General features: G+C 44.4%; 1 long non-coding RNA gene across 3 annotated transcripts; it reads right to left on the bottom strand.

Moving 5' to 3' along the window:
- Positions 1-1,559: 1,559 nt before the first annotated feature.
- Positions 1,560-3,724, bottom strand: LOC105055631 (uncharacterized). Of its 3 annotated transcripts, none has more exons than XR_012136053.1 (4): positions 3,454-3,724; positions 3,166-3,218; positions 2,760-3,043; positions 1,560-1,867 (listed from the first exon to the last, which is right to left on the bottom strand). It is a non-coding gene; the product is annotated as an uncharacterized lncRNA (long non-coding RNA). The 3 variants fall into 3 exon arrangements; XR_012136051.1 differs by lacking the exon at positions 3,166-3,218 and adding an exon at positions 3,269-3,354; XR_012136052.1 differs by lacking the exons at positions 1,560-1,867; positions 3,166-3,218 and adding exons at positions 2,553-2,638; positions 3,269-3,354.
- Between the last annotated feature and the right edge of the window lie 7,446 nt (positions 3,725-11,170).

Raw genomic sequence — 11,170 nt, forward strand, 5'->3', positions numbered from 1 at the left:
TTGTGGAGACACCTTTTGTAAGAGCACATCGTTTGCTTGCAAGAGCAAAGAATTGTGTTTACCTGCTCCTTTGTTCTTCTTCTTCTTCTTGCCATTTTTCTTCTTAGAAGTGACGGCCGGGTTAAAGATTTCTTTTGATTAAAATTTTCTTTCTTTCCAAACATATTATCAGCAAGTGAAACTCCAATTCTAAAGCATTTCGCAAGTTTGTGATTGGATAAAGGACAGAGCAAACATAGAAAATGTTAGGTCAAACGCACAGGTAGTGAAAGATTTATTTATTTATTTATTTGACATTAGATTTATTTGGGTTGAAACTAGAGCATGCAGGCACTTTGGAAACTTGAAAATAGGTGGATATTATACATGATGTGTATCACTGAATTATATGGATAGATTATGAAATTTAAAGTATAATTATATTGTACTACTTTGTGAACTCTCCTATATCTGAACACCAAAATATTCCCATGTTTATTTCACTGTTGACATAAGTTGAAAAGAAACTTCGCATCTTTCTCAAGTGGGCATATGTCAAAAAGACAATGAGGATTGAACTCGTCAGAGTTCACATTTAGCTTTACCCAGAATAGAACATATGCATTCATATAAAAGAAGAAAAAAGGGATAATCCATCTACTTTAAATAACTGCAAAGTAAACTCGTCTCGAACAGGTCCCAGAAAAAAATCATCTTAATTTATAGTGTTCTTCACTCTTTATATCAGTAGTTAAAACTTTTTGTTCTAACAGTGAGAATCACTCTGAATTTCTGTAGCTCTGAGATATATTTACCTTTTCCACGATAGGATGTCAGCCTCTAACATTCATTATTTAACAAAATATACAAAAGGAGACTTTTTATATATAAACAATTGGGATAACAGATTGTATCTTTTGATGGGCTTATTGTGTTTTTTATATGAACGAAAACATAAAAAATCTTCATGCTTGGAATTTTATTAGCCCTATTGCCCTATTACTGATGAACTGAAAAATGCAATCATTGGGATCTAATGATTTTATAAAGTTACTATTTACTATGACTTATATGTTCTAATGTGGAGTACAAGTACCATAAATCAAACTCATCATAATGTTATGTTAAATCATTTGTCATTTTCTCATAAAATCCAGAATGGTAAGTCCATTGTGGGTTTATAAGGTCAGCTATCATAATTTTAAATTGTAACAGCTAGCTGTTTCTTTAAATCTAGCCCAAGCTTTTAACCATTTTTCTTTGTTTGATCTAGATGCCTTTGCCCTGTTGGTTCCCATGCAATTCAGAAACTTCACCTGTAGTTTCAATCTTTTTCCTGGTTCTAAGTCGTCACATTTGCCCGAGCCACAAACATTTGTTGAACACCTAGAAATTAGTTCTCCAAAAAAGATCCCCTCACATCTTTCTTATCCCACCTTGAGGGCCTTTAATTTATTAGTTTTGTGTTGTAATTCCTGTCCTAACCTCTTCCTGCATCAGTTAGCATGATGATAGCAATTCAACATGCGATATTATCAAGGTAGGATCCAAAATGTCAAAAATATCATGAGAAAACACCATTAGGACATATAACTTTGAACTGATTCTAATCTAGCTAAGATATCCAGACCCCATCATCCTGAAGCAATAATGCAAATATTGTACGTACAAAGATAGCAACACAAGATCCAGTACGATTTCTTACTCAAAAAAATAAAAAATAAAAAAAATCCAGTACGATTTCTTACTATTAAAAAAAAAATCCAGTACGATTTCTCTAATCTGAGCCTAGGTTCCATGAGAATGTTTTAACACCCTTTTGCTGATCCACTGCAACTATATGGGTGTAGCATAATGGCCGCATCGAATGGCTAAACCCCCAGAAGGCCTACATAATTATATAACATGTCCATAAGATAACAAAAGAGAAAACCTGCTTATAACTAATGCCTATACTTAAAGATATGCTGAGCTTCACTTAAAATGCATTTTGACGAATCAAATAAATGGTCAATAACCTTTGCTATATTTAAATATAAAATCCTGAAAGAATCAGAAATAAAATTTGACTTGATGGAAATTTTTGGTGCAAATTACTAGATCATGCATCCCAAGCCTTCTATATGCTCACGTATATTCTCTTAGGAAAGATTTTATTATGCATTCAAGCACCCAACCACCCAAAGCCAAGCGGCGTTCCTCAATAATCAATAGATTCTAACTTTTTTGCCTCTTATTATTGACTTCATTCCCCGGACGAGAACCCATTCATCCATTCCCATTGATTCAAGAATTATGAACAAGAATGTGCTTTCAGCCAAACGAAGAAATACATACATTTTATTATCCATTCAAGCAATGTTCACACTACCACTGCATACTGCTCGTTATCCAGCATACGTACCTCAATGGCATTGAACCAATACTCAATACAAGGGCACACCTAGTGTCTGTACATCGAACCACCCCCCATACCAAGGATAATGTACCAAGATAGTGAACCTTATACTATCATTTTGTCTAGTAAAATAAATAGTTTTAAGCTGCTCATTATGAAAATATTGGAAAAGAAAGAAGATAATAGTTCACATGGAATAGAGATACAAACTCAAGAAGATCAACGCAGCCTTCATGTTAAAGCCATGCATGTTCGCCCAAACTTTACAAGTCAAAAAAAATAAAAAAAGAGCCTTGCTTCAACAGTTATGTTATATAAATGTAAAAACAAAAGAATTTCCCAGATATTAAACGAAATTAGGGTGAGAGGTAAGAAGACTCACAGGAGATGTATTATGTCTTATATACCAAAGGACGTGGCCTTTTTAAAGGATGGATAGGGAGTAGCGAGCAGCATCCATGTGATCGGCAATGCTGTGGAGGGATCGCTCCTCTGATCCAAACAAGAAGACCTCCCTCTTCTTGGCCAAGCGAGTGGCATGGGTTAGTGGGAGAATAGGGGAGTTGAGGCTTCTAAAGAATTTGTCGGTACAAGGAAAAACACTTTCCCTCAATTCCTTCCCTGGTTCTCTGCGGTTGCGCGTATAACCCGTTCCCATTCTTATATCTACAAACAATAAGAACGTCGTTACATAACTGAAACATATAACTGAAACAAGTTAACAGTCATCTTGTTGGACAAATGGATAATAGCGATGCGGAATGGACAGAGATCATGGAGTGACATACAAGTGAAGCAAATCGACAAACATCTAATGTGCCACAATGAGAACTTTATACGCCTATAATTTTCAAACAGAATGAATAATCAGAGTCAGGAAAGCAAACTAACAAACAAATATATCTTCCAGGGAGATGAGCTGAAAGGCCAAAAATTCAGAGTCCTCTTCGACATGATCAACGCCAAAGATTCTAAAACTAGCAAGAGAGGGTACATAAGAAAGTAGCTAAATATTATAGCTGCTGCTGAGAGGAAGATATCGAAAACTATAGGAGCTTTTTCTTCCCAAAGATTACCGGAAAGTACAAGACCATCCGCTTGTGGCGTGGATGCCGGAGGACCCCAGCTTTTGCCTTAATTTCGGCACACAGTTTGCCGAACGCATGTGGAATGCTTTTTTTTTTGGATTAAAATGTGGAATGCCTTCCATCGACACTGAGTATTCTTTGGCGGCTTATTTGTATGTTCCCCTTTTTGTTTTTTAAATACAATGTTGTGAAAATTGAAGTGTTAAACCTTTTATTTATAATTTCTTGAGCCAAATCTTATATAACTTTGTTTGTGGTGGTCTAGGTTTTTTTCCTTTTCGGCTAAACCTGAACCATTTATCCTGTTCATTGCTGTCACACATCATTCACAAGCATCCAGCATCGGTTTCATGTGAAAGCATCTGGACATGAGCCTCTCGCTGGTCTGAAGATACCTACGCAGCCGCTTGATCTTCAGTTTCTCACGTTCCAGCCATCTCTAGCCATTGGTTTCAATGCCTTGCGGTTGACTTTATATACCACCCATTGCGGCCAATCTCCTCGTCGCCTGATCGCCGGAAATGAACGCCTGCAAAAGAAAGTCCGCACTGACCGGAGGTGGCTCCGACGGAAACCCTCCGACGGTCAAGTCAGAGAGGAGACTAGGCAACACTAAAAAGGAATCAAAGAGAGCTCAACGAGAGAGGATGAGAGCGAGAGCTAGAGAGGAGGAGGGATCCAAAGGTTTCGAAAGGAACCCCCTCCAATACTGTTGCCTTCTCCGTTTTATAGTAGAGCGCGGCATGGCGCCGTCATTAATGGCGCAGACAATGGGAGGAGTTATCAAATCGCCAGAGGCTGTCAGAGTCGCCGTGGGCTGTCAAATCACCGCGGGTTGTCAGAATCAACCCATGTCCTTGGCAGGACAATGCTCCAGGGCGGTCACACAGCACGTCCTTGACAGGACAGCAGCCCATAGTGGTCGTACGGAATTTGGGAGGGCTGGCTGACCATACGTCAGTATTCAGCTGCCGGAACGTCGGGTGATGATCCGGAGGCACCGTCTGCTGGTTTGGTGCATTGCTTAAATCGGATGTCAGCTGCCACCTCCGACAGTGAGTCGGTAATATGGGTTCGGCCACTCGATCAGTCGGAAACAGCATGGGTCGGTTCGGCCGACATACCTTCGGTCGGATATTGTCGGCAGCCGTCTGTCGGGGTCGTCCATCGGAGTCGTCCGTCGGGGTCGGTCGGAGTCATCTGTCGAGGTCGTCCGTCGGAGTCGTCCGTCGGAGTCATCCGTCGGTCGTCGATCGGGGTCGTCGGTCGGGATCGTCCGTCGAGGTCGTCCGTCGGAGTTGTCCGTCGGTTGTCGGTCGGTATATCCCAACAGTTGCCCCCCCACTCCTGAGTCCGATGTCATGTTGGCTCGCGTGAACACGTGGGCGACGGCTTCGTACGAAAGGAGTGATTTTCCGTCACGTCTTGCCCCGACTCTGGAGATCGCATCAACGAACAATCCGATGTCGGTCGTCTCGACAGTAGGTCGAGCCTGCACGTCGGGTCGGAGGTCGGCCAACCTCCGAACATTGCTCGTCGACACGATCATTCTGCAGAGTCTGATAGTCGAGTAGCGTCCGACGTATTCGGATAGGATAATGATGGCAAGTCGAATATCTATTGTCCGACCTTTAGTTGGACGTGCACGTCGCAACGTATGATAAACGATGGCAAGCCGAATATCCTTCGATTGGTCGTGACCGGGTTGGTATGTCGCAAGTCGAATATCCACCGACGTAGCATGTCGAGTCGTATGATAGACGGTGGCAAGCCGAATATCCTTCGACCGATCGTGACCGGATCGGTATGTCGCAAGTCGAATATCCGTTGCCCAGACCTTGGTCGGGCGGGTATGTCGCGGTTGTCTTGGCGTTTTGCCCTTTCTTAGTCGAAGCTAAGTTGGCAAGTTAGCCAGCCGCATTGGTCGAAGCCCTTTGCCTTCAGAGGCGGGGGCCGTCGTAGATATTCCATCGTCGACGATCGAAACGTAGATTGAGCCGTTGGTTCGGCGATCGACGATCAGTTCGACGATGGAGTCATTGATTCGGCGATCGGCGATCAGTTCGACGACGGAGTCGTAGGTTCAGCAATCGACGATCGAGCCGTTGGTTCAGCGATCGACGATCAGTTCGGCGATGGAGTCATAGATTCGGCGATCGACGATCGAGCCATTGGTTTGGCGATCAACGATCAGTTCGACGATGGAGTCATAGATTCGGCGATCAACGATCGAGCCGTTGGTTCGGCGATCGGACCGCGTTGGTCGAGGCCTTTTGCCTTCAGAGACGGAGGCCGTCTCAGATATTCCACTCCTTCGATCTCCATCGTAGAATCTGCGCACGAGGAGCGAAGAGAAAGATGTAGGAGTCATATCTGCGATGCGTCGGTCTCGAACTCCGTCGTCAGGGCAAGACCCGTCTATCGGTGGGGGGGTGCCTGCTGGGTTCAACAGGGGCCCGACCTTTCTTCCGCTTTTCCTTCTGGCCCGTGCCCTAGGTCAGGCGCCGGTCGGAAGCTCCTTCGTCTGTGCGCATGTATTTGTACGCGCGCTCTATCAATTCGGCGTACGTCCGGGGGAGGATCTTGTCCAAGGAGTATGTGAATCGGGATGCCCTCAGCCCCCGCTTCATGGTCGAGATGGTCATGTCTTTGTTGAGGTCCCGAACCTCAAGCGTGGCCGCGTTGAATCGCATCACAAAGTGTCGGAGTGCCTCGTTTTCTCCCTGTTTGAGGGAAAAAAGGCTGTCCGAGGTTCGCGGCGACTTCCGGCTGGTGCTGAAGTGGGTCACGAAAGAGTGTTCGAGCTGTCCAAAGGAATAGATACTTCCTGATCGAAGATCAGAGTACCAGACCCTGGCAGCTTTGTGAAGCGTGACGGGGAAGCCGATGCAAAGAAGAGCGTCGGTCGCCCCTTGAATCGTCATGAGAGCTTTGTAGCTCTCCAGGTGGTCGATCGGATCGGTGGACCCGTCGTAAGGCTCCACGTGTGGCATCTTGAACCGATTGGAGATCGGTTCGTCGAGGATGAGTCGGGAGAGAGGTTGGGCGGTCTGAAAGTCAACGTCATTTGAGGACTTCTGTCCGTCCACCTGCAACTGGGCAAGCCGATGGTTGATTTCTTCGAACCTACGTTCGTAGTCGTCGATTCGTCGGTGCTGAGAGACTCCGGGGGTGGAGTCTCCCGATGAGTCCGAGAGAGAGGCGGACGGTGTTCGCGGCCGCTTCTCCTTCCTCGCTCATTCCAGCTGGGAGGGAGATGACCGTCGGGACCGATGGGTGTCACGCCGCAGCCGCCCCTCCTCCTCTCGGTGGGAGCGCTGTGGCAGGTGCTCCCGAGAAGGCGACGGAGACCGATGCGGGTTTCGGCGGCTGCTCCGGGAGGGCACCGGACGTGCCGCCGGTTGCTTCGCCGGCAAGGGTGGCAACCGGATCGGTTGTTGCTGAAGGCTCTTGACCACGTCTGTCAGCACGGTCATCTGCCGCACGATCGTCGTGATCTGTGCCTCCGTGGTCACCGCGGGATGCGGAGAACTAGGTTCCGCCATGGAGGGTGGAGGAGAGGCCTCTTCTCGGCGGGAAGAGCGCCTTGCCGATCCAGTGACCCTCGACCGCTGAGCTCTCGTTCTTGTCATCTTAGAAGATGCTTCGAGTTCCGCGGGGGTTATAATCCCTGGTGCTGTCGATCCCCCCTTCCTGGCGCGCCAAACCTGTTGCGGCCAATCTCCTCATCGTTTGGTCGCCGGGAACGAGCGCCTGCAAAAGAAAGTCCGCACTGACCGGAGGTGGCTCCGGCGGGAACCCTCCGACGGTCAAGTCAGAGAGGAGACTAGGCAATAGTAAAAAGGAATCAAGGAGAGCTCAGCGAGAGAGGGTGAGAGCGAGAGCTAGAGAGGAAGAGGGATCCAAGGGTTTCGAAAGGAACCCCCTCCAGCACTGTTGCCTTCTCCATTTTATAGTAGAGCGTGGCATGGCGCCGTCATTAATGGCGCAGACAATGGGAGGAGTTGTCAAATCGTCGGAGGCTATCAGAGTCACCGTGGGCTGTCAAATCACCGCGGGTTGTCAGAATCAACCTATGTCCTTGGCAGGACAATGCTCCAGGGCGGTCACACAGCACGTCCTTGACAGGACAGCAGCCCATAGCGGTCGTACGGAATTTGGGAGGGCTGACCGACCATACGTCAGTATTCAGCTACCGGGACGTCGGGTGATGATCCGGAGGCACCGTCGGCTGGTTTGGTGCCTTGCTTAAGTCGGATGTCGGCTGCCACCCCCGACAGTGAGTCGCTAATATGGGTTCGGCCGCTCGGTCAGTCGGAAACAGCATGGGTCGGTTCGGCTGACATACCTTCGGCCGGATATTGTCGGCAGCCGTCTGTCGGGGTCGTCCATCGGAGTCGTCCGTCGGGGTCGGTCGGGGTCGTCTGTCGGGGTCGTCCGTCGGAGTCGTCCGTCGATCGTCGGTCGGGGTCGTCAGTCGGGATTGTCCGTCGAAGTCGTCCGTCGGAATCGTCCGTCGGTCGTCGGTCGGTATATCCCAACACCATCTCTGTGAAGTACGGAGAAAAATTAGATCAAGGATCAAGAGATTGTTCGGTTCTGATAACGTGGACTAAAGAACCCCATCAAAGGACCCGAACCTGCATCTGGTTTTGTTTTTTGTTTCTTTTTTTTTTTTTGTTTTTTTGGGCAAGCAAAGGAGCCAAAGGCTGCATTAAAGTATGGGAGCAAAGTTTATAAGATATATATTACACACATACAACATAATAGTGATTAAGAGATACAAAATGAGTAGAGTATATGAGGGAGTGCAAACAGCAATCACATAAGATGAGAACTACATGTAAAGATACACCAGCAGAATGTCTTTAGAATGCTTGTGTGTGTAAGTATTTGCCAAGCTTTTCTGGGGCATTAAAAGGGAGGGAATATGTAGGAGATAAGATTAGCCATCCATTAGTAGTAGAGAGTCGGAATGTAGGTATAGCAGCCTAAGATAGAGTTTGTAACATCGCCAACTTCTGAATAGGGAAGACAAGCATAAAGATAAAGTGCACTCCACTCTCAGCATTGAAGACAAGCACCTCTGCAACACTAAACGAAGAGATACCCATAGAATAGTAATTACATCAAAATTATCATGTGCTGCAGTGAGAAAACATAATGGATAACAAGGAAAAACATTCGCTGCAGTCAGAAAATAATTTGGATAAGCAAGGAAAGCGCTGAAGATATAAGTCGGTGAAGGCAGGAAATCCCATAACAGCTGGATGTAGAATGTAAGAAACTGTAATATAGCTGGCTTATAACTGAGTTGAAGAAATAGTACAATTAGTGTATCTGAAGAAGAAGGATGGAAATAGCTAGATCTGTATTTCCAGCAAAAGTAAATGCCATATGTATATAAAAAGTTAGTAGTAGTCTTTTCTGGAAAAATGAAAGAATGATAGATCAACATATTTCCAACAGCAGAGGTGTGAAGAAAGAATAATTAATTCCCAACAGTTATGTGTAGGATGCATGTGACAGAAGAAGTTCATATTATAAGATGCATCTAGTTTTGTTGACATATTTTGGAATTCACCTTCAGATGAGGAACTTCTGGGCCTAGGAAGTATGGCACAATGGTAGCAGCAGGCTGGACTTCCTCTAGGATTGCAACTAAGCTGAAACCTTTAGGCAAGCAACTGGCTGAAGAGATATCCTTGCAAAAAAAAAAAAAAAAAGAAAAACAAAAGCAACGGGCTGAAGTTGGTGAAGATGAAGCAGTCACTACCACCACGGAAGGAACACAGGAGTGGGTTTCACCTTGGACTGCCATGTTAATTCTCAGCTGGAAGGTTAAGGCTCTCCATATTAGGGCTGCAAATAGACTGGGTCGGATCAAGATTTGTTTAACCCCAACTTGACTTGGCATCTTGATATTGGACCCAAGCCAAATCCAATAGATGACTAAGTTATATCAGATTAGATCCATAGAAAATATCTTACACCCAATGAGTCGATCAGATCGGATCGGGGTCATGCATGATCCAGATCCACTCCAAAATATTTGGATCTAGGTTGGATCCTGTTCAAATCTAGGTTTACATTTGTTTGTGAACAAGATATAATAAAGTAAATTCTATTCCTATTTTTGTATCAAACTAACTTTTGACTGTCACAAGATTATTTGCTAACGCGATCAAAATACTATAAATTAATGTTTATTTAGAGTTGTGAGGAATACTTTTAAAGATCAGCAACATGGATATATCACTTGTTTGCAAGAGCCCAGCTCGAGGGTGTTCAGAAGCTTGAGACGTGAATTCTGGGCCGACTCAGTTAGAAGGCCTTGCAAATCAGTTTACTTCCCTTGCGTACTGGGCGGAGACTGCAACATATATAGCCCGTTTCTCCGGTGATAGGCGAGCAGGATTCAAAGGTGATGTGTTACAATTCTCTGATGTTATTAGGCACCTGAATTTAATTGATTTTCCAATTAGAGGGCCATCTTTCTCACTTGGTCCAACCTCAGAAATATCATCATCCATTGGCGAAAGGTTGGCAGTGCACCTCGACACTACTCTGATCATGCATGCACCCATTTGCTTGGATTGTGATGAACAATTTCTCTCTCGAGACAATGTTCATATTTGAGAAAATGTGGACCATGGAAGACTATTTTGACCAATTGGTTGTCAATTTTTTGGGATGATGATAAAGGTACTTCTCAAGCAGCTGTAAAGGTTTGCAATGGAAAATGAAGTCGTGCTTGCTCTGGTATTTTCTGCTGCTGATGTTTCACTCTATCAGTACTTGGGTTCTATTTGTAGAGAAAGCTTTTGATGCTGCAGGTCACAGTAAGCTTGATAATTGGAATCCAAGCTAATTTGGATGGCATGTAAATAAGACTGATAACTGATGGACCTGTAAAATAGCCGTCCTGTGATCTAGCTATACTGAATCCAGTTATATCCACTATACTAACGATCTGTGGAAATCAATTAAGCTATTGCTCATCTGAGGATATGTGGCTTGCTTTCTTTTCCAGTTTGGCTCTGATGAAGCCCTCACCTGCTGAAGACCACAGAAGAAATAGTAGATAATCTCTCATTTTGTAACGTGGGCTTAATTTGTTTATTTCCGTTAGCTGTCCTGAGGCCATGTGGATCCATTAAAATATGTATCACCTTAAGAGAAGTGTTGTCATGATTCCTCTGCTTGTAATTTTAATTTATCTGCACCATAATCAAGACATCACATGTGCTCACAAGTGGCTAAGATGTTGATGAAGAACCTAGAAGATAATAAACTTTGGATGGAGCTTAGAACCTCCTTCCTTTCTGCAAGAGAGTAAACATGAAGATAGGAGTGCTAATTCAGGTAGCATGGGCAAGGACAGATCAGACATAGGATCAGTCAAGCCAAGCTTCAATTAATGGTTATTATTTCACTGTAATAGCTTTTAACATAAATGTATAATTATCATCGACTATTATCGTGAAAATAATGGCCATTATTCATCTATTCCATTTTCTGTAGGATGGCTGTAACAACACCCAGATATAGGCATGGGACATTATATATTGCACTGTCAGTGTTATTTGACAAAGTGATTGCTCGTAATTTGTAATTTTATTTTTGGATTGATATACTTTTGCATGCATGCAAGTCTTATGAATAATGAAAATATAAAATAATAATTTCATCATTGTTATTCAAA

This window comes from Elaeis guineensis, chromosome 12 (assembly GCF_000442705.2).
Source record: "Elaeis guineensis isolate ETL-2024a chromosome 12, EG11, whole genome shotgun sequence".
Lineage (NCBI taxonomy): Eukaryota > Viridiplantae > Streptophyta > Magnoliopsida > Arecales > Arecaceae > Elaeis > Elaeis guineensis.